This window comes from Chiloscyllium plagiosum, unplaced genomic scaffold (assembly GCF_037043375.1).
Source record: "Chiloscyllium plagiosum isolate Xiang-an unplaced genomic scaffold, Cpla_swu_hap1 HiC_scaffold_42, whole genome shotgun sequence".
Taxonomy (NCBI): domain Eukaryota; kingdom Metazoa; phylum Chordata; class Chondrichthyes; order Orectolobiformes; family Hemiscylliidae; genus Chiloscyllium; species Chiloscyllium plagiosum.
Genome location: NW_028270180.1, coordinates 85314812 through 85333602, shown reverse-complemented (window position 1 = coordinate 85333602; position 18791 = coordinate 85314812).

The window sequence follows — 18791 nt, the reverse complement described above, 5'->3', positions numbered from 1 at the left end:
ACGTCAATTCTTTTGAATGATTCTGTGGAATTGTGTTCATCATGTTAGTACTTTCTATTATCACACCGAGCCTCTGTTTAAAAGCGAATCTGTTAAACAAACAATTGCGGTATAATCGATTGAAACATTGCCAACAGTATGTCTTGGCAGCCGACAATACTTATAAGTGGGCAATAGATTGAAGTTGGGCAAAGCTTCATATCAATAGTTCAGACATCCCAGCATTTCAAACATACTTGTACATAAGGAAGTAGTGCATTGTTGTTGAGGAAAAAATCTTCATCCTGCAGATAAGGAACTCAAAGCACATCTCGACTTCGGGACAATGAGTTTGCAAGTGTAATACAATTCGGCAGTGTTCTTGTGAAATTGAAGAGTCGAATGAACAACCCCCAGATTTTCAAAGAAGCAAATCATGAAGCCACTGATTCAAGTGCGCTGGCTGCAGGTCTGTGATGATATCAGGAACAGGAGAAACAATTGTAACTGTCTCAGGGTGAACAGCTAGTAAATATAATCAACTTCACCACTAGCTGCAATAGTTCCCACATTGTGAAGAGGACAATTTCGCAAAGAAAACACACTTGTTCTCATAAAGCTTTCATTCACCCAATGTCTGCACAGCCATTCGATGGGATTACCGCTGATCTTAAAATTCTAAGTCTACTTTCGTGCTTTTCCTCGATATCTCGAGGTTAAGTTGAGCTGAATAAAAATGTCGAGTCTTCTCATTAATTTGGGATTTTCGCGGCCATACCACTCAGTTTCTCTGAATGGTAATTAAATATCTGTGATCGTTGTCAGCAGTGATTACTTCCACATGTGAGGTAACGGCTGAAGTAAATGATGTTAAACTACATGACTATTGAAACATGTATTTCAACTATATCCCAGGCTATCCTCTCAGCCTTTGATAGTCTATGGAAAACAGTTCATCTCAGTCGTCATTCATATCCAATGATGGTAAGTCCACAGCCTCTAGAAACATCGAAGTTGAAGTTTCAGCCCATTCTGAGTTCCAACATCTCAGTCGAGACTTCGCTAAGTGGTCTTCCTATGTTTGTGTTGTTGTTTCTGACATATCCTCTGCCACTGTAAGTGTTTTTCTTTAAGTGCGTCAGTTTGTGTGATGCCGCGTTCGTATTCAGTGGTCGCTACCTTGGTTTATGGCCGCATCAGTACGTTTAGAATTCGAATTATGGTACGTAATATTTCCCCCCTTTTACTCTATGTGACATGTACTAAATCAGCACAGCATGGAATCAGTTGTTTTCACATGAAAATATTATCCAAGGTGATGATTTTCTTTCTTCAGAACCTGCTCTCTCACATCTCGGCCTGTTATATATAAGGAATTGAAACCACCCATTGTCGGATATTTTTGTCTTTCTCCCTCTCTTACTGACCCTCCTCCCAATATCCACTTCCAGTTCCCTCAGGCACTGCGCAATCTAACACTTAATTTCACATTGACCCCATTCAATCTGTGGTGCTGCAGTCATTGTTGCTGGGTGCACATGCTCCAATCTCAGCTTTGGCAACTTCAACTAATCGATCCTGTTAAATGACGTGGTTGTTCGAACAAAGCTCATGTAGCAACTTTAACTGTCATGAACCAGAGATTCTTGGAGCACGAGTATCAGGAGACGAGAAGATTTAGGTGAATTGGCCATGTTAAATTTCGCATCCTGTTCAGGCATGTGTAAGTTGGGCGCATTAGTTAGTGGTAAACATACAATAAAAGGACAGGAGAATAGGTCTAGTTGAGTTACTCTTCGGAGGATCAGTGTGGACTTGTTGAACTAAACGGCCTGTTTCCACACTGTACAAGTTCCATGATTCTATGAAAAGGACACAAGATATTATTGAGTAAAAGAGAGTTTGCTGGAAAAGTGTACGTGACTTTCTGATCATTTATTTGATTTGTTCATTCGGCTCGAGCTGGACTATTGTGTGCAGTCTGCAAATCACTTTACAAAGGAGATGTGATAACTTTGGAGACGGTTCAGAAGAGATTTATCAGGATATTGTCTGGGCTGAGGAGTTTCAGTTATAAAGAGAGTTTGGGCTGTTTTTTTTTCTTATAGCAGAGGAATTGAAAGAAGACAAGATTGAGATGTACAAAGTAAAGACGGATATGGAAAGGTTAAAGTTCAAGAAACAATGCACCTTGATGAAGTGGTCAATCACCAGGGATGCAGAGATTTCAGAGGCAGAAAGATTTGAGTATGTGTTTGTGAAAAAAAAACTCCATTTCAGCCATCGCGTGTTTGGAATCTTGAACTTGCATTACGGGTCAGAAACCCTCATCACTTGAAGAACTATTCAGGTGTGAATTTCTGAAGCCATCACATGGCTATGGTGTCAGTGGTTTTACAAGGATTAGGATAGTGAAATAGTTGATATTGCCCAGTCCCTACATAGAAGCTGAGGGCGCTTCCTTTTTCACAGTCGCCCTAGGTAGTAAGTCTGCCTGTCACCGCGCATATCCGAGGTTCAGTTACCCATCGATAAAAGTGCTTGCCTTTTCAGGCAACTCTGTGGTTAACACTGTTGTCTCTCGGCGCCAGGAAACGAGTTTTTATTTTAACCTGGAGTGATTGATAATGTTGAATTTGCACGTTATTCCGCATGGGTTTCCTTTGGCTGCTTAGATTACTTCAAAGTACCCAGTGATGAGCACGTTAGGTAGATGGAAAATAAAACGCTAAAGAGATGAAAGTACTGTAAGTCAGAGACAAAAATAGGAATTAAAGCATCAGAGAATTCGGAGTTAACATTTTGATTCGAGTGAACCTTCCTCAGAACAGTTCTTGACTGAAGCGTTAACTCTGATTTGTCTCCACTGATGCTGTCAGATCGACTGAGAAATTCTAGTAAATTCTGTTTTTGTAGTTGCTTGGTAAGTGCGGGGTTGGAAAGAAAGGGTCGCGGAGTGTGAAGCTCTTAGGATTTTTGGGAGATTAGAAATGTATTTTCTGCATGTGGTGGGTGGGGTGTTGCGGGGGTGGGACATTATACAAACGGTCGCGGAATTCTTGTAGCATGTAGCATGTAGCATATTTAAGGCTTAGACTTTAAACAATATAGAGGGTCTTTTAAAGAAAATAGTTTAAAGTTAGGAAATAACTTTAAAGTATTGTAGTTGACCACTAAAAGAAGCAGCAGGGACATTTCACAACAAAGATTATAGCATGATAAGAGAAACTGGATAAAAGAACAAGCTGAAACAAAAAAGGAACAAAGAATGCGGCACGGTGGCACGGTGGCACAGTGGTTAGCACTGCTGCCTCACAGCGCTAGAGACCCGGGTTCAATTCCCGCCTCAGGCGACTGACTGTGTGGAGTTTGCACGTTCTCTCCGTGTCTGCGTGGGTTTCCTCCGGGTGCTCCGGTTTCCTCCCACAGTCCAAAGATGTAATGTAATCTAAACAAAATGCAAACATATAAGGACAGTAGGATGGCCAGATAATAAAATAACGAGAGAGAGAAAAAAAACAAGTGAGCTAATCGGCTTATGATAGGATGGGAAAAGGGAGGCGTGATTCCACAACTTGTAAACTGAATAAGAAAGCTAACATTTCTGCTTGATTGCAGAGGCGTCCGGTACTTGCAAGGCTGTAATAAATTGTTCTTGTTTCCAAGGCTTTGTCTCAGGCTGATTTATGAGTGAGTTCTGTTTCTCACAATTGGGGGCCTCGTTCCGGGATGCAAAACTTCGACCGCTCAACACTCTTGGGACGACTGGGGAGGTGCACTTCGCCGATTTCGGTGATCTCCGACTCCCTTGCTTCTCGTTCGCGGTTAGGGCGAGTACGGTCCGGACTTAGAGAAGCTGAAAACAAGGCGGCAGACGCGGCGGGTTCAGTCGGACAACTCTTGTGCACAAGACCCGGGTAGGGAAAGGTCTTAAAGGGTATATCTGGGTGACCGAGGTCAGCGGTATTTGCTGCAGGAATTGCCGCGGGACGGGGCGCACCGAAAAGCCCAGGTAACTCTGTGCACAGACCATGTTAAGAAAAGAGACCTTAAAGTATGGCCTTGGTGGTTGGGACGTAACGAAAGTACGGGGAATTGGCAATATATGAAATAAAGCATATGTCAATGGAAAACAACCCGTGTCAGAAGGGCTAGTAGATCACAAAACTTTGTTAATGCCTTTCAAGTACGACAAGAGAAGGATGAAACCGCTTGTGCATTTCTTAAAAGACTCAAGGAGGCCACAAGGAAGTATTCGGGAATGGATCCCGATAATCCGATAGCACAGGGACTCTTAAAGGTCCAGTTTGTAACTAAATCATGGCCGGACATACCAAAGAAATTACAAAAATTAGATGGATGGAGTGAAAGAAACAGATGGAAGAAGTGTTATGTGCGGCACAGAAAGTCTATGTCAAAAGGGGAGACGAGAAGCTGAAAAAGAAATCCAAAATGATGGTGGAGGCAGTAGAAGAGATAACAAAAAGGAAACTGTGATCAAGGGATAATAGGAAGGATAGGGGAGGACACGAAAGACAAAGGTCGGACATCTTGGGAAGGAGGCAACAGGCAGGGTGTTATCATTGCGGGAAAGTTGGGCATTTTAAACGGGAATGCCCGGAATTAGCACAAGAAATGGAAGCTGATTCCGTAATGACCTTAGATGAAGATTAGGGGATTCCGGGTGTCCATCCTCCTGAGACCCACTGGGAACTCTTGATAAATTTAAAGGTGGTACCTGAAGGGGAGGAGGCAGGGTTTTTTGGTGGACACGGGAGCGGACGATCATCCATAAGTTTTAGACCTACCGGTATTAAACTGACTAACAAGAATCTCAGGGTTCCCGGAGTATATGGCGAGGAGTTCTTGGTGTCTATTTTTCAACCAACCCTAACTAGAAGAAATGATGAGGAAGTGATAGGACAATTACTATATATTCCTGACATTGGAAGTAATCTATTAGGTAGGGTTTTGATTATATTGCTGGGCTTAAAGGTTGGGGTGGAGGATAGTGCAGTAACTGTAATGATGGCTAAGACCCAAGGAAGATGGGTCCTCCCAGATGGAAGGGAGTTATTAAGTAAACCAGTCATGAGAAACATCCGAACCACCTTGCATCAAGGCAGCCATTGGTGCCCACAAGCTATGTGTGACATAGTGTTAAGGAAGTATGGACGTAAAGGGATATACACATTAGCCAAGCAGGTATGCGCTAGATGCCCAACTTGCCAAAAGATTAATAAGAAAGTAACGGGGGCGGGCGGCAAGAGGTGGAAGAAACCCTAGGGTAAGTCCTTTTCAAAGAATACAGGTGGATTACACAGAATTACCCCCAGTAGGGAAACAAAAGTACTTATAAGTCCTAATGGATCACCTAACTAGGTGGGTGGCGGCATTTCCAATGTCCTCAGCTACCTCGAAGGTAGTAGTGAAAACTCTTTTAGAACATATAATTGCTCGATATGGAGTGGAGGAATGTATAGATTCAGACAAAGGTAGCCATTTTACCTCTGAGATCCTACAAGGAGTAATGGTGGGATTAGAAATCTCTTAGGAATTCCACACTCCTTGGCACCTGCCTTCCTCTGGACTCATGAAACGAATGAATCAAACCTGAAAGAAGCAATTTTCTAAGCTAGTCCTAGAGACTAGTTTACCATGGACAAAATGGTAAAAAAAAAACCATGACTGCAGATGCTGGAAACCAGATTCTAAATGAGTGGTGCTGGAAGAGCACAGCAGTTCAGGCAACATCCAAGGAGCAGCGAAATCGACGTGTCGGGCAAATGCCCTTCATCCTGACGTCGATTTCGCTGCTTCTTGGATGCTGCCTGAACTGCTGTGCTCTTCCAGCACCACGAATCCAGAACCATGGACAAAATGTTCACCTATCGCGTTGCTACGCATTAAGACTGCGCCGAGGCGTGATATTGGCCTCTCTCCTTGTGAAATAATGTTTGGATGACTTTTCTTGGGTGGAAGAGTGGAATTACCAACTGTAGAGTTCAATGATAAGTTTTTAAAGTACCATATTGTGGCTCTCGGCTCTTCTTTTTCTGTCCTTAGGAAGAAGGGTCTTTTGACCCAGACACATCCACTTGAGTTCGCCGTACATCGAATACAACCGGTTGACTGAGTCCTGATCAAAACCTGGAAATATACCAAACTGCACACAAGCTGTGCGGGACTGTTCCTAAACCCCCTGACTACTGAAACAGCCGTCCGAACTTCTGAAAAAGGGTGGAGTCATCACACTCATGTTCAGTGCACCGTGGACGCTCCTTCCACTTCGACAGAGTGGCAAGCTCATCCTACTGACGACTCTCTGAAAGTAAAGCTGAGCAAAAGGAATGGACTGAGATAAGAGACTATTTAGTATTAGTTAAAAAGAACTGTCTCCCAAACAATTATAAGTATTGCATGGACTCACTCCTCCCTGGTATACAAAGGGTTAGGGAATAGACAGATAGGGTTGTGAGCTGAAATCAGTGGTCAGCTTTATATTGTCACGATAATATTGGCGCTAACTGCAAAAGGGGGTTGGAAAAATCATTTTACCACTTTATGTCAGAATTGTGTTAAACCAAAGGGGCATTCCGACTTTTGGGTATGTGCGGATATCCCACACCATGGTGAATCCGGAATTCCTCTCACGGTAGTACCACTTAAAAAAGAAGAAGTGTACGATGCACAACAATGTGACTCGGGCTCAAACAATACAAAATGGAGATCTGACAGGTGGAATTAAAACTTTGCAAGATGGTTCCGTCGACCAGCCCCGAAAACTCTGGATACTATCGATGGCCTGAGAGTTTCGTCCCCGAAAGGAGCAGTAATAACCACTTGTTTCTGTTATCAGAATGATGTCGCACCCTTCCGATTAGGAAAATTATCTTGTGTCTGCACCAGCCAAGCCACTGCCACAACCACTCCCCAAGTGTTGAATGGGACATATTGGGTAGGTTGCTTAAAGGCCTACACATTTAAACCCGGCGAGAAGTACGTTTGGAGTCGCGGATGTAACGGGAATGGGTGCTGGGACCATCCAGTTCAGACACTACCTCAAAACCAGAAAGTATGGCGTGGCTGCTGTTACCTTGCCTATATAATTCCCCACGTGAGGCTGTGAAAGAGAACCCCAAAAATACCTCGGAAGAAACAGGGAGGAAGGTGAGTAACCCGGAAAGTAACCGAAAGAGATCGCCTCCTCTGGACTTTGATACCTATGTACTTTTGGGACCGCTCGAGCAGGAGTAGAAATACAAAAGTTAGCGGCTTCCTTGGAAGAGTTGACCAACAAAACTGCTGATGCGTTGGCCGAAACCCAATCCCAAGTAACAGTCATAATGACGGAAATTATTACCACTAGGATAACGACTCTTCATAACAGGATAGCTCTGGATTATATTCTGGCAGAGAAAGTTGGTACCTATGCACTAATTGGGGAAGGTGGTTAGTCAATCTGGCTATCTATGGATTGTTGATATTAGTGGGTCTGGTGGTAGGGTTCAATGTCCTAAAATGGGTCATCAGCCGACTGATGACATCCCTTGGGGAAGGAAGCCAAATAACTCATCAGATGTTCAAAGTTTGAGAGATGTTTTGTAGCTCGGGTGCTCGTTGTTGTGGTTCTGTTCGCCGAGCTGGAAATTTTTGTTGCAAACGTTTCGTCCCCTGTCTAGGTGACATCCTCAGTGCTTGAGAGCCTCCTGTGAAGCGCTTCACAGGAGGCTCCCAAGCACTGAGGATGTCACCTAGACAGGGGACGAAATGTTTGCAACAAAATTTTCCAGCTCGGCGAACAGAACACCAACAAATCATCAGATGCTTTTCCAATCAGCAGGTGATATTCAACAAAGTGAAAGTCAAAGAATGCTTCTAGCGTTCGAGGGACGAACAACAAAAATGTAAAACGTAAGATTGTGAACCTCATCGCCAAAAGGCTTAAGAGGGCGGAACAGAAGAAAACGGATTAAACGAGACTTAATAAGTGAACAAAAAACAGTTCTTAAAAAAACAAAAAGGGGGAATTGTGGGAGATTAGAAATGTAGTTTCTGCACGTGGTGGGGGGGGGGGTGTTGCGGGGGTGGGACATGATACAAACGGTCGCGGAATTCTTGTAGCATGTAGCATACTTAAGGCTTCAACTTTAATGAATCTCGAGGATCGATGAAAGAAAATAGTTTTAAGCTGGGAAATAACTTTAAAGTGTTGTCGTTGACCACAAAAAGAAGCAGCAGGGGCATTTCACAATAAAGCTTCTAGTATGATAAGAGAAACTGGATAAAAGTACAAGCTGTAACAAACAAGGAACAAAAAATGCAGACATACAAGGACAGCAGGATGGCCAGATAAGAAAATAACTAGAGAGAAAAATAACAAGCGAGCTAATCGGCTTATGATGGGATTGGAAAAGGGAGGTGTGATTCCGCAACTTGTAAACTGAATAAGAAAGCTAACATGTCCTGTTTTCGCGCGCATTTCTGCTTGATTGCAGATGCGTCCGGTACTTGCAAGGTTGTAATAAATGTTCTTGTTTCCAAGGCTTTGTCTCAGTCTGATTTATGAGTGAGTTCTGTATCTCACAGATTAAATGTGCAGCTTCAATGGGACGAACGGTCTTTGTCTGCAGTGAAGGGATCCCATCAGTTCTTTCCCTCCGAGGTTTTGTCGTTTGTATATATTTTTTTCTTCATTTTTTAACATCCATCCGAAAATGTGACGTGCAGATCTTCACACAAGATTCTAGCTTTAACCAAATGAACAAATGAAACAAGTTTAGGAATTGTAACTTGTTCATTTCATTCCCAAACGGGTGTTACTTAAACATCTGCTTCCATGATCAATATGATATTTTTCAGGAAGGACGGTGCTGTACGAGTCAGGGTGTGGAAGGAACGCAGCTCCCGGAGAGACACAGTGTCAGTGAAAGTGAAAACACGTTTGTTCTGGAAACCGTACCCTGTGCCCGTGTTGAAATGCAAGCCATTTGATAGATATGTTCCAAACTGAAATGCTTACTGGAAGCATTAAGCGTTGGAAAGTATACATTCTGTTCCACTTTCAGCAATATCCAATCACACTGAACTCCACACCTTGCCACCACAATGCAGGACATTTTCTCTCGCAATTCCCTTGTCGAGAATTCCATGCATCCAAGCAACTGCCCATACTGCCCATTCCATAAAATCACAGAAGGTGTGGCTTGACCACCTGGTAGGGCTCCATCTGGAGTATTGCATGCAATTCTAGTCACTGAATTTTGGAAAGATGTGAAAATTTTGGAAAGGGTTCAAAGGAGATGTTCTGGGATGTTGACTGGTGTGGATCGAAGGTCTTACGAGCAAAGTCTGAGGAACCTGAAGTTGTTTTCGTCGGAGAGAAGAAGGTTGGCGAGTGAATTAATCGAGACTTATATAATTATCAAAAGGTTAGATAGAGTGGACAGTAAGAGCCTTTTTCCTCGGACGGTGAAGGCCAACACGAACAGATACAGCATTAAATTGAATGGCGATTGATTTAAGACAGATAACTGTACGGGCGTGGATTAGCCTGTCGGCAACAATCGTAGACTCGCTGAGTATATGGACATTGCAATGTGCATTGGACATACATATGGCTAATAATGTAACAGTGAAGGTTAGATGGGCATCAAATTTTTATTCACAGGTCAGTGCAAGATCGACGGCCGAAGGGCCTGCACTGCACTGTAATGTTCTATCTCCTAAGCAATAAGATCTGCTGGGTTATGATATCTCTCCTCACTGTGTAACTTTTCAGAGACACCTGTCAGTGCTTTGTCTGCACTTCATTCAGTCCAGGCAACTGTTCTTCCTCCACAGAATGTTATCTCTCCACAATGGGGAGTGAAACACAGAGTCAGTGACAAAGCTGAGATCGCCTACGTTCTGTATGGAACAAACAAAGGTTATCCTGATCTTCCAGTCTCCTGTCACTTGAATGTTGCACTGTGTTCCAAAGACACGATTTCAGACTCCGGTCAGCTGCAGTGATACTTGAAGGCACAGCCCAAGCTGGAAGAATCGCACCTCATTTTCTACTGACAGACTATGCAGTCTTCAGGACCCAGCATCGAGTTCAATCATTTCAGAACACGTCCGCTTCTTCCAGATTCTTTCACCATCCACACATCCCATTAGTTCCAAAGACGGATCATTGGACTGGAAACATAACTCTCCTTTCTCTCCGCAGATTTCCAATAGCGAATAATTTTGTTCATTGGTTTTGGCTTTTCTTCAGAGAACGTTTTTCCACTGTAGGCTGCAGGAAGCGTCTGATTGCAGGAGATGGTGTTCATGGGAGATGATAAGAACGACAATGGCTGGACCATTCCCGTTGTGAAGGTAGACAAGCCAAGCTGGGGCTGATTATGTAAGTGCAGAGAAGGCTGTGTGAGAAACTTATAAACATGCACATATTATGAAGAGGACAGATATGTGTGACAGAAATGAGCTTGTTTTTGGGAAGTAAAAATAACCAGTGGCACAGATGAAAAGCAATAGACAAGGGATTAAGAGGAGATTTAGGATAAATGTTTTCACCCAGACAGTGTTGTTTGTCTGGAATTCACTATATGAAAATGTGGTAAAGCTACGTGTCAGCATAACATTTCACTAGTATATAGCCAAACATTTGAATACCCAGAGCACACTTGGATAAGCAGCAGGTACTGGAAATTTTGACAAAGGCAGACATACATGAATTGAGAGTCCCGAGTCAAAGGTGTGCTGAGGCGCGTCTGCCCGTGCGGCTATGTGGCGCAATGGTAAGCGCGTTGGCATTTTATGTGGTTGTTGAATCTTTCGTAAATAGGTTGTGTGTTCGAATTCCACCAGAGTCGAGTTTGGTTTTAAACGTGATCAGAGCAGACTCGGCTGCTCCTCTGCAAAACCGGTATTATGCGTGCAGAATCCCAACTGTCTTGAAAAGGGAAAAATCTATTTTTCACAAATGAACAATTTCGATGTTTGTTGAAGGTAGAGCTCGATAAATATCTGTTAGCCAATAGGCAACACGATGATGTTGATAGGCTGAAAAAAGACATTAATATGCTGGCTCAGCCATGATGATTTTGAATGTCCTGGCCAGGAGGCGTGGCCTCCTCATGTTCCTTCCTGCCTGTGCTGTTTCTGGCCCAGGTTTTTAAACATTAACATAATGAGGACAGTGTAGATCTACATCTTTAGTGGCACGGTGGCTCAGTGATTAGTACAGGTGCCCCACAGCACCAGTGCCGCAGATTCGATTCCAAACTTGAATACAATCTGGGTGGATTTTGCACGTTCTCCCCGTTTCTGCGTGGGTTTGCTCTGGGCACTCCGGTTTCCTCCCGCAATCCAAAAATGAGCAGGTCATGTTAATTGGTCATGCAAAATTGCCCGCAGTGTTAGATGCATCAGTCAAAGGGAAATGGGTCTGGGCGGGTTACTCTTCGGTGGTGTGGACTGGTTGGATCGAAGAGCCTGTTTTCACACTGTAGGGAATGTAAACTAATCTAAACTGAAATCCAATTTGCCCCTGAATAATGTTGCTCCATCTCTACTATTTATACAAACCATGCCACGTGCCCTTGGATGAAGTAATGCTGACGATTGTTGACGTTGTGTGCAATGTGGGTCACTGTGTCGTATCAACTGTCCAAAGGAAGTTGGAGAAGGCAGTGAATCGAATTCTGTGACGAGTTGAAACTGATGGAAGGAAAATCCCATGGCAGTGGCGATGTAAAATTGCCCGTGATCAACGCAGGAAGGCACGGTAAACTTATATTCAGTAACATCTGTTTTTCACCACAGTTTTTTTCTGTCTTTTTCCTGAGCCTGATGCGACATTATCGATGATCCATTCTCATTACAACCACCACTAAGCTGATTTTCATTTCAGATCCACAGCAAAAAAATGAGTAATCGGATTCATGGGATCAGTGGCAAGAATCCGTTGGTCGTCCTGTGGTGCCGTTGGTCGACCTGTGGTGCCAGCTCCAGTGAGAAAATTGATCAGGTTGCCGTGCTTCGATAACAGATTAGAAGTGTGTGAGCTGCCGAAATTGCGAGATTGATCCTCGCCAGGCGCTCATTTCACTGATAGTGACCAGGGATGATTGCAACATCAGGCTGAAGAACAGTTCAAGGACCACAAATTACTGTGCAATAAAGGGTCTTTGGCTTTTGATGTTGCAAGCAACCTGCGATATTAATCAGAAGTCCAGCTTAACGACATTTCATCATTGTAACTCAAAAGATTATCCCCTGATCATTTAAAAGCCCTGAAAGTTGATGAGTCTACGACTGTTGAATGCAAGGCGTTCTGCACCTTTCCTACTCACTGAGAAAAGCATCTACCTCGGCTTGATTCAGTCTCAACTTCAAATCACTTCCCAAACTTCTTATCTCTCTCATAAACAACCTCAAGTCCCTCAGTCTTTCCTCGTAATGTGTTCCCTCTATACAAGACAGCATCATAGTAAATCTCCTTTGCACCCTTTCAAATGCTTGCACATCCGTCCTATGATGTGCCGACCAGAACTCTACGCAACGTCACAAGTGCAGATAGAGCATTTCTGGAGTGTTACATGACCTCGTGGCTGTGAAACCCACTCCTTTAGATTAGATTACTTACAGTGTGGAAACAGGCCCTTCGGCCCAAAAAGTCCACACCGACCCCCTGAAGCGCAACCCACCCATACATTTACCCCTTTACCAAGCACTACGGGCAGTTTAGCATGGCCAATGCACCTGACCTGCACATCTTTGTGACTGGGGGAGGAAACCGGAGCACCCGGAGGAAACCCACGCAGACCCAATTTGCCTGAGTCTGGAATTGAACCCGGGTCTCTGGCAATGTGAGGCAGCAGTGCGAACCACTGTGCCACCGTACCGCCCACACGGTGCCTTCTCCCAATAAATCTAACATAACGTGCTCCTTCCCAATAAACCTATCAACATCGGTGGTAACTTTCAGAGTTTTATGCACATTAGCACCAAGATCTCTCTGCTCACCTAAACTTCCAAGAATATGACTTTTAGCCCAGAATTTTCTCTTCTTGTTGTTCCTTCCAAAGTGAATGATTGCACATGTTCCCGCATTAATCTCTATTTGCGACCTCTGAGCTCAGCCCTGCACGTTGTACATGTCCAACTGCAACCTGCAGCAGCATTTGACACAGTTGACAACTCCATCGAGTTTGAAGCCATTGGCTGATTTACTGACCCATCATTCCATGCCCAAATCCAGATTATTTATACAAATGTCAACTGCAGTGGATCAACCTTCTGGTATACCATTAGTCTCTGAACTCCAGGACGAAGGTTTACCATCAACTAACCACTCTGGCTTCTTTCAGGTCACCATTCTTTGATCCAAACAGCTAAATAACTATTAATCCTATGCCTGCGTTATTTATGCAATAGCCTACCGTGGGGAATATTATCAACGTCTTCATGAAAACCATATCCACCATTTCAATCGCTTCACCCTCATCCACCTATTTGCTCACATTCTCAATGAGCTCCATAAGGTTTGTGAAGCACAAACTACTCTTCACAAAATCGAATTGACTCTCCCGAATCCACTTCTTCCTTATTAGATAATCATAAATCCTATCTCTCATAATCATTTCCAAAACTTTACCTTCACCGAAACAAAGACTCATTGTTCTACAATTACCAGAGATTTCTCTACTCATGTTGTAGAAGGTGACAATATTTGCTAAATTTGAGTCTTCTCGCGCTCATCACATAGACACAGACGACACAAAGTTCATGGTTAAAAGTACAGCACTGTTGGGGTTCTGTTCGCCGAGCTGGAAATTTTTGTTGCAAACGTTTCGTCCCATGTCTAGGTAACATCCTCGGTGCTTGGGAGCCTCCAGTGAACCGCTTCTGTGGGTTTCCTCCGGCATTTATAGTGGCCTGTCCCTGCCACTTCCGGTTGTCAGTTTCAGCTGTCTGCTCTAGTGGCCGGTATATTGGGTCCAGGTCAATGTGATTGTTGTTGGAGTTTGTGGATGAGTGCCATGCTTCTAGGAATTCCCTGGCTGTTTTTTGTTTGGCCTGCCCTATAATGGTAGTGTTGTCCCAGTCGAATTCATGTTGCTTGTCGTCTGCGTGTGTAGCACTAGGGATAGCTGGTCATGTCGTTTCGTGGCTAGTTGATGTTCGTGGATGTGAATTGTTAGCTGTCTTCCTGTTTGTCCTATATAGTGTTTTGTGCAGTCCTGGCATGGGATTTTGTATACTACATTAGTTTGCTCATGCTGGGTATGGGGTCCTTCGTTCTGGTGAGTTGTTGTCTGAGTGTGGCTGTTGGTTTGTGTGCTGTTATAAGTCCCAGTGGTCGCAGTAGTCTGGCTGTCAGTTCAGAGATGTTCTTGATGTATGGTAGTGTGGCAAGTCCTTTGGGTTGCGGCATGTCCTCGTTCTGTTGTCTTTCTCCTAGGCATCTGTTGATGAAGTTGCGCTGGTATCCGTTTTTGGTGAATACCTTGTATAGGTGTTCCTTTTCTTCTTTTTGCTGTTCTGGTGTGCTGCAGTGTGTTGTGGCTCTTTTGAATAGTGTCTTGATGCAACTTCGTTTGTGTGTGTTGGGGTGGTTGCTTTCATAGTTCAGGAGCTAGTCTGTGTGTGTGGCTTTCCTGTAAACCTTCGTCGTGAATTCTCCGTTCGGTATTCTCTGTGCCATCACGTCTAGGAATGGGAGTTGGTTGTCCTTTAATTCCTCTCTCGTGAATCGGATTCCTGTGAGCGTGGCGTTGATGATCCGGTGTGTTTTTTTCTATTTCTGTGTTTTAATGATTACAAAGGTGTCATCAGCGTATCTGACCCAGAGTTTGGGTTGAATTTGTGGTAGGACTGTTTTTGTTCTAACCTTTGCATTACTGCTTCCACTATGAGTCCCGAGATCGGTGAGTTCTTTGTAGTTCATTCTTTGTCGTTATCTGTCCGTACAGATAACCAGGGCGGAGCTACAAAGAGTGAAACCTGAAATCAACAACACCCCTAGATTCTATGGACTACCCAAAGTGCACAAACCAGACATCCCACTCAGACCCATAGTATCACTAAGAGGGACACCATCACATAAACTGGCTAAAGAACTACAGCAGAAACTGAAACACCTGATCAGCGGATCCAGGCACTCTATACAATGAACACAGGAATTCTTGGACACCATCAGAAATATACACATTGACATGGAAGAAACTATTGTCTCATTCGATGTAACGGCACTGTTCACCTCTATTGACAAAACCCTAGCCAGAGAAACAACAGCCAACCTGCCAGACATACACAACAGAAAACAGAACGTTGATCTTATCAACAAAGACGGCATACTTAAACTACTGGACTTGTGCCTCACAACACACTTCACATTCAACAACCAGATAGACGAACAAATCAACGGAACACCCATGGGCTCACCGATATTTGTAATCATTAAAACAAGAAATAGAGAAAACACACCGGATCATCAACGCTACGCTCTCAGGAATCCGATTCACGAGAGAGGAAGAAAAGTACAACCAACTCCCATTCCTAGGCGTGATGGTACAGAGAATACCGAACGGAGAATTCACAACGAAGGTATACAGGAAAGCCACACACACAGACCAGCTCCTGAACTATGAAAGCAACCACCCCAACACACACAAACGAAATTGCATCAAGACATTTTTCAAAAGGTCCACAACACACTGCAGCACTCCAGAACTGCAAAAAGAAGAAAAGGAACACCTATACAAGGTATTCACCAAAAATGGATACCAGCGCAACTTCATCAACAGATGCCTAGGAGAAAGACAACGGAACGAGGACATGCCGCAACCCAAAGGTCTAGCCACACTACCATACATCAAGAACATCTCTGAACTGACAGCCAGACTACTGCGACCACTGGGACTTATAACAGCACACAAAACAACAACTCAGACAACTCACCAAACGAAGGACCCCATACCCAGCATGAGTAAAACTAATGTAGTATACAAAATCCCATGCCAGGACTGCACAAAACCCTATATAGGACAAACAGGAAGACAGCTAACAATCCACATCCACGAACATCAACTAGCCACGAAACGACATGACCAGCTATCCCTAGTAGCTACACACGCAGACGACAAACAACATGAATTCGACTGGGACAACACTACCATTATAGGGCAGGCCAAACAAAGAACAGCCAGGGAATTCCTAGAAGCATGGCACTCATCCACAAACTCCATCAACAAACACATTGACCTGGACCCAATATATCGGCCACTAGAGCAGACAGCTGAAACTGACATCCGGAAGCGGCAGGGACAGGCCACTATAAATACAGGAGGAAACACCACAGAAGCGCTTCACTGGAGGCTACCAAGCACTGAGGATGTCACCTAGACAGGGGACGAAACGTTTGCAACAAAACTTCCCAGCTCGGAGAACAGAACCACAACAACGAGCACCCGAGCTACAAATCTTCTCCCAAACTTTGAAGTACAGCACTCTCCACCCAAGATTCCCAGAGAATCGTAGGATACATCCCATCAAGCCCAAGGGACAGGTATATTTTCACATTTTCAAGAATTGCCCAAACAAACTACCCATGACCATCAATTTCGTATATTCCAATAGGTTGCATCTCAATATTCTCCATGACATCATTCTCTATTTTCATTTGTGACACCGATGAAAAATATTCATTCAGCGCCCTACCTTTCCTCGGACTGCACGGATCAACCTCCCACTACGATTCCTGACAGGTTCCAATCGTATGCCAGTCATTCATTTGTTCTGGAAATGCCAACAAAAAGCTCAGTGTTTACCTCCATCTTGCCAGCCAAAGACTTCTCGTGTCCCCTCTTAGATCGACTTAGCTCTCTCTTTAGATGCTTCCTGGCTCATTTCTAATTTTCAAGCACCCGATCTGAGCATGAACATCTCATCTTTACATCATCCTCCTTCCCCCTCTTGACACGAGATTCAACATTTTCAGTCGACACAGCTCCCTGACACGACCACATATTCCCTGCATGACGTATACATACCTATCAAGGGCACGCAGTCGCTCCTCATGAGCAAGCTCCAGATTTCAGTTGTACCCAACACCTGCAGCTAATTTTTCCATCCTATGCATCCTAACTCTTGCCTAATCACCTTTCTCCCAGCAATATCTCTTACCCTACAATATAAACCTGTTTCTATCACAAAAGTGCTCACTTCCCTCCAAATGGAACACATGGGTTGCATCATTACCCAGTACCAAATCCAATGTGGCTTTGCTTTTTGTTGGCCTGTCTATATGCTGTGTGAGGAAACCTTCCTGCACACATTGGACAAAAATTCACCAATCAGATTGACTCAAACTATAAATTTTCCAATCAATATTTGGACAGTTAAAGTCCCCCAGAACAACTACCCCGTTATTTTCGCTCCTATCCAGAATCATCTTTGCAATCGTTTACTCTCTATCTCTGGAACATTTCAGTGGGCTATTGAAAACTCCATTCGCAGGGATCTCTCCTTTACTGAGTCTGAAATCGGACCATTCTAGCTCAATAGACTCTGTAGAGTGCTCATCAAATATCCTTTCTGCTACCGTAATACTTTCCTTGGCTAATCATACCATACCTCACCCTCTTTTACCGCCTTGCTTGCTCTTAATGAAAAAATAGAGACTATGGCCCCAGGAACACCCAGTCCTTTCACTGCTCTATTCATGTCTCTGAAATGGCCACAACTTCGAAATCCCAGTTAACAACCCATGCTGTAAGTTATCCTACATTATTTCAGATGCTCCTGGCGTTGACGTAAACACCCTTCAAACCATCTTCATGTTTGCCAGTACACTCTTGCAAACCTGAAAACATAATTATGTCCTCACAACTCAAAACCTCGTGTCCAATTCAGCTAAAATTCAGGTTCCCATTCTGCTGCTGAATTCGTTTCTTAAAAAGCATTAGCAAATTATCCCCGCCCCAACCCCGAAGGATATTGGTTCTCCTGTGGTTCAGGTGAAAACCATCCTATTTGTAAAGGTACCACCTACTCCAGAAAGAGACAAAATTGTCCAGGTATCCGAATCCGTTCCCCCTGTACCATCCCAGTAGCCACATTGTCAAAAGCTCTGTCTGTATTCTTCATCTCTGTAGGATGTGTCAGAGGTAACAAATCAGAGAGAACAACTGTTAGATCTGGATCGAAGATGTCACTCTCGCTCCCTGAATTTTTGCCTTACATCCACATGCCTTTTCTTATCTATGTTGTTGGTTGTTGGTGCATATGTGGACCATGACTTGGGACTGTTCCCCCTCCCTCTTAAGAATAGCAATAAAAAACGGTGCGAGACATCAGAAAGTGTGTGAGCTGGGAGGCAACACACCAAACGTACGTGTGTCCCAGACCCACTGAATCTGCAATCTATTCCCCTCACTATGAAGTCTCCAAAAATAATGGTATCCTCCTCTGTCCCCGACCGTTCTGAGCAAAAGTGACAATCTCTGTGCGAGAGACCTGTACCCCATGTTTAACCCCTGTTAAGTCACGCCCCCTCAAAAATATCAATAACGGTATCCTTTTAACAGAGGAGTACGGCCGCAGGAGATGCATGCACTGTCTGGCAGTTCCCTTTTCGTTTCCCGACTGAAACCCATTCACCTTTTTCTTGTACCTGAGGTGTTACGGACTGCCTATAACTCACCTCAATTACCTCCTCAGTCTCCCGAATGATCCAATGTCTAGCATCAGTTCCCGAACACACTCTCCAAGGAACGAGGTCTGGGTGCAGTTCCTGCAGATGCAGATATCTGGGACAC